This window comes from Hyla sarda, chromosome 11, assembly GCF_029499605.1.
Source record: "Hyla sarda isolate aHylSar1 chromosome 11, aHylSar1.hap1, whole genome shotgun sequence".
Lineage (NCBI taxonomy): Eukaryota > Metazoa > Chordata > Amphibia > Anura > Hylidae > Hyla > Hyla sarda.
This window is the reverse complement of record NC_079199.1, coordinates 5132587-5138645: the sequence shown is the minus strand read 5'-3', so window position 1 is coordinate 5138645 and position 6059 is coordinate 5132587. Positions and strand designations below refer to the sequence as shown.

The 6059-nt window shown below is 41.0% G+C and overlaps 1 protein-coding gene across 3 annotated transcripts in view; it reads right to left on the bottom strand.

The window, feature by feature from the left end:
• Positions 1-6059, bottom strand: part of DGLUCY (D-glutamate cyclase) — a 116693-nt gene that overhangs the window by 59944 nt on the left and 50690 nt on the right. The gene's annotated exons all lie outside the window — the stretch shown is intronic.

Here is a 6059-nt window from a genome sequence, read left to right as displayed (position 1 = left end):
TGCCCGGACAGCCGTTGGCTGTCCGGGCATGCTGAGAGTTGTAGTTTTGCAACAGCTGGAGGCACACTGGTTGGGAAACACTGGTCTAGACCGAGACTTGCTGGAGTATTCCTGGTAACCTCAGTAATGAACAAACAAGGAACTGAAAAGCTGCAGATTGTTTCATATGTGAAACACGGAAAAGAAAAATAAGTCAAGGAGGAGGGGTGGGCTAACCATTTGCGCCATTGCGCCTACTCCACTTCGCTAGTGTGCCGTTCCCTCATGCAAATATCATAAAACGTGCCATACTTGTTGCAGGATTTACAATTAATTTGGTACGTTTTTCATAATCACTTTATTTGCCTTTTGCATTTCTGTGCTGCACAGTGTTGTCACAAATATTGTAAGAAACAAACAAACCTTTACTCCAACTAAGCCCTGTTACCAATATATGTCAGGAAACAAAACTGGAAGCTATACAAAGTACTTGGAACATCTTCACCCATGGTCACTATATACAATGTATCCAGAAAGTCTTCACCCCGGTCACTATATACAATGTATCCAGAAAGTCTTCACCCCGGTCACTATATACAATGTATCCAGAAAGTCTTCACCCCCAATCACTATATACAATGTATCCAGAAAGTCTTCACCCCCGGTCACTATATACAATGTATCCAGAAAGTCTTCACCCCCGGTCACTATATACAATGTATCCAGAAAGTCTTCACCCATGGTCACTATATACAAAGTACTTGGAACATCTTCACCCATGGTCACTATATACAATGTATCCAGAAAGTCTTCACCCCCGGTCACTATATACAATGTATCCAGAAAGTCTTCACCCCCAGTCACTATATACAATGTATCCAGAAAGTCTTCACCCCTGGTCACTATATACAATGTATCCAGAAAGTCTTCACCCCCGGTCACTATATACAATGTATACAGAAAGTCTTCACCCCCCGGTCACTATATACAATGTATCCAGAAAGTCTTCACCCCTGGTCACTATATACAATGTATCCAGAAAGTCTTCACCCCCGGTCACTATATACAATGTATACAGAAAGTCTTCACCCCCCCGGTCACTATATACAATGTATCCAGAAAGTCTTCACCCCCGGTCACTATATACAGTGTATCCAGAAAGTCTTCACCCCCGGTCACTATATACAATGTATCCAGAAAGTCTTCACCCCCGGTCACTACATACAATGTATCCAGAAAGTCTTCACCCCCCAGTCACTATATACAATGTATCCAGAAAGTGTTCACCCCTGGTCATTTTATACAATGTATCCAGAAAGTCTTCACCCCCGATCACTATATACAATGTATCCAGAAAGTCTTCACCCCCGATCACTATATACAATGTATCCAGAAAGTCTTCACCCCTGGTCACTATATACAATGTATCCAGAAAGTCTTCACCCCCGGTCACTATATACAATGTATCCAGAAAGTCTTCACCCCCGGTCACTATATACAATGTATCCAGAAAGTCTTCACCCCCGGTCATTTTATACAATGTATCCAGAAAGTCTTCACCCCCGGTCATTTTATACAATGTATCCAGAAAGTCTTCCCCCCCATCACTATATACAATTTATCCAGAAAGTCTTCACCCCCGGTCATTTTATACAATGTATCTAGAAAGTCTTCACCCCCGGTCACTATATACAATGTATCCAGAAAGTCTTCAACCCCGGTCATTTTATACAATGTTTCCAGAAAGTCTTCAGCCCCGGTCACTATATACAATGTATCCAGAAAGTCTTCACCCCCCCCCCCGGTCACTATATACAATGTATCCAGAAAGTCTTCACCCCTGGTCACTATATACAATGTATCCAGAAAGTCTTCACCCCCGGTCACTATATACAATGTATTCAAAAAGTCTTCACCCCCAGTCACTATATACAATGTATCCAGAAAGTCTTCACCCCCGATCACTATATACAATGTATCCAGAAAGTCTTCACCCCCAGTCACTATATACAATGTATACAGAAAGTCTTCACCCCCGGTCACTATATACAATGTATCCAGAAAGTCTTCACCCCCGGTCACTATATACAATGTATTCAGAAAGTCTTCACCCCCAGTCACTATATACAATGTATCCAGAAAGTCTTCACCCCTGGTCATTTTATACAATGTATCCAGAAAGTCTTCACCCCCAGTCACTATATACAATGTATCCAGAAAGTCTTCACCCCCGATCACTATATACAATGTATCCAGAAAGTCTTCACCCCCAGTCACTATATACAATGTATACAGAAAGTCTTCACCCCCGGTCACTATATACAATGTATCCAGAAAGTCTTCACCCCCGGTCACTATATACAATGTATTCAGAAAGTCTTCACCCCCAGTCACTATATACAATGTATCCAGAAAGTCTTCACCCCTGGTCATTTTATACAATGTATCCAGAAAGTCTTCACCCCCAGTCACTATATACAATGTATCCAGAAAGTCTTCACCCCCGATCACTATATACAATGTATCCAGAAAGTCTTCACCCCCAGTCACTATATACAATGTATACAGAAAGTCTTCACCCCCGGTCACTATATACAATGTATCCAGAAAGTCTTCACCCCTGGTCACTTCTGTCACATTTTGTTCTGTTGCTCCTTGTATTCCCCATAATGACAAAGTGATAACAGAATGTTACAAATGTTTACTTAACCTTGCAGTGACATAAATATTCATACCCTTTACTATAACATATGACATGAGTATTCCTACCCTATACTCAGGACTTAGGTGTAGCCCCTTTGGCAGTGATTCCAGCCGGCCCACACAATCCGGTCTCTGAGCTCTACAGGCAGTTCTTTCCTCCTCATGTCTTTTTATTATTTATTTATATTCTTTGATATGCATTATCAGCTGAGATCTTATATAGACAGGACTGTCTCTTGTCCAATCATTTGAATTTACCACAGATGACTCCAATCAAGGTGGAGAAACATCTCAGAGACGATCAGGAGAAATGGGCGGAGTCTGAATACTATTTTTTTACATCGATCAAAGATTTCTAACATTCTGCTTTCACTTTGTCATTATGAGGTTTTGAGTGTAGAATGATAGGGGGGCGGGGGAGAAATGGATTTTAGCCAAAGTAACAACATAACAAAATGTGAAAAACGAACGGGTCTGAATACATGCTATATGCACAAAACCAATAACAGGCGACCTCTAATGTATTTAATTTGCACATTATACAACAATGCAGATTTAGGCTACATTGCAACTAGACAGATTTGTTGCACCACTTTTCTGCAGCGAATCTGCATTGAAAACTGTTCCAAATCTGAGCGGATTTGGTGCAGGTTTGCTGCTCTGGATTCCCTAAGAAAACAAAAAAAAAATATTTTAAAGTTGACATTGTAGATTTTGGGGTAATGAGCAGCAAAATCCATACAATAAATATGGAGACAATGTGAGACATAAGTTTAAAGGGGTACTCCAGCCCTAGACATCTTATCCCCTATCCAAAGAATAGGGGATAAGATGTCTGATCGGGGGGGGTCCCGCCGCTGGGGACTCTTGCGATTTCCTTGCTGCACCCGGCATTTGTTTAGAGCGTTGGGTGCGGTGCCGGAGGCTTGTGACATCACGGCCACACCCCGCTCATGATGTCACGGTCAATGCAATCTATAGGAGGGGGCGTCTATAGGGGACAGTCGTCACGCCCCCGCCCATAGACTTGCATTGAAGGGATGTGGCCGTGACGTCACGAGCCTCCGCCCTGCATTGCCAGTCATCCAGCACAGAGTGAAGTTCGCTCCGTGCACCGGATGTCTGGGGTGCTGCAGCTGAGATCACGGTGGTCCCCAGCAGCAAGGCTCAGACATCTTATCCCCTATCTTTTGGATAGAGGATAAGATGTCTAGGGCAGAGTACCCCGTTAAGGTGCTGTGCATTAAAAAAAATCTAATCTGCAGATCAATTTCGGCTGTGTGTAAAACTGTAAATGTAACTCACTGCGGATTTACCCCATGCATATCAGCAACATATACGCCCCCTGTGGTTACAGCATCAAACTGCATGGATCCAAGTATTAAAATTACATCTAATAGCAGCAGTTTGATTTTCTAAGTTTCCGAAAGGATATTTATTTAAGTAGCTACCTGTTTTTTAAGGCGTGCATCATTTTTTAAATCCTTTTTAAAGGAGTATTCAGGTGAAAAAAAAATTGTTCCATATGAACTGACTCCAGAAAGTTAAACAGATTTGTAAATTACTTCTATTAAAAAATATTAATCCTACCAGTACTTATCATCTGCTATATGCTCCACAGGAAGGTGTGTAGTTTTTTCCAGTCTGACCACAGTGCTCTCTGCTGACACCTCTCCAGAGCTTTCCAGAGTAGCAGCAAATCCCCATAGCAAACCTCTCTTGCTCTGGACAGTTCCTGAGACTGACAGAGGTGTCAGCAGAGAGCACTGTTGTCAGACAGAAAAGAACAACTCAACTTTAGCAGCTGATAAGTACTGGTAGGATTAACATTTTTTAATAGAAGTAATTTACAAATTTGTTTAACTTTCTGGAGCCAGTTGATATGAAAAACATTTTTTTCATGGAATACCCCTTTAACATAAAAAAAAGCTTAGGTGTTGTTCACATTACAATGTTAAAGGGGTCCTCCACTGGAAAACATTTTTTTTTTAATCAACTGGTGCCAGAAAGTTTGTAAATTACTTCTATAAAAAAAAAAAAAAAGTGTTAATCCTTCCAGTACTTATAAGCTGCTGTATGATCCACAGGAAGTTCTTTTCTTTTTGAATTTCCATTCTGTCTGACGACAGTGCTCTCTGCTGACACCTCTGTCCATGTCAGGAACTGTCAAGAGTAGGACCAAATCCCCATAGAAAACCTACATACCTACAGTTCCTAAAATGGACAGAGGTGTCAGCAGAGAGCACTGTGGTCAAATAGAAAGGAAATTCAAAAAGAAAAGAACTTCCTGTGGATCATACAGCAACTGATAAGTACTGGAAGGATTAAGATTTTTTGATAGAAGTAATTTACAAATCTGTATAACTTTCTGGCACCAGTTGTTTTCCAGCGTAGTGCCCCCTTAAGCCCTTAAAGTGAATCTGTGATGTAGAAATTTGCAAATGAACTGGCGGCACTATTCAATAGATCCTATTTAAAGTATATTTGTCATACCTTTGTAACTAGCGTGCATGTCTTTATTTGTGTACAAAACTATGTTTAAAGAGAATCTGACACCATGTTCACCCGCACTAAACCCAATATACTGCGTTATAGTACTGGTGAACAGCTTTACAAAGAGGGGTCACTTACTTAAATCCATTGAGTATATGCAGAGTTCTGTCACTGTAAACCTTCTATACATTGCTATCCAGTGCGCATTGGAGGCGGAACTTCATTACACCGGCTCACTCAGCTCCCCTGCCTCCTGGTCTGGCCCAGCCCCCTTATTATTATGATAATGAAAGCAGTGGGTGAGCGCATAGAGAGCAGAGCGTTCCCCCATGGCCTTCACTAGCATAGACGGGGCAGAAAGTGAACATAGAGGAGGCAGGGGAGCTGAGTGAGCTGGCCCCACGCCTCCAATGCTGTCATTTTGGCTGTGCACATGCAATGAATGTTACCAGTGAGCCTGCGCCTTCTATACCTCACAGCACATGTGCATCACTGTTATGGGATGGTGTATAGGCAGGTGTTTAGCATTTAAATTCATTAAACACCATAATAATACAAGGAAATTTGACTTTTTCATATTTATTAAAAAATGCTCGATAACTGCCTAGTTTTTATTTATTTATTTTGAATTGCAATTCTGAAGGCGAGTCTATTATTTGTATTATATATTCTAAGAAATATTACAAGTCCCTTTTTTAAATGTAAAAAACTACGGTATTTAACAATTTAAATAGTGGCATGGTCGGTAGTGTATTTCTGTCACACTGCGCCAAATTTGGGCAGATTTCATAATTAATGATGACCATGTGCAGAAAAAAATAGAAAGTCAGGAAAAAATTTTTACAAAACAGAAAACCAACACTAACAGTAAATCAGAGCTATTG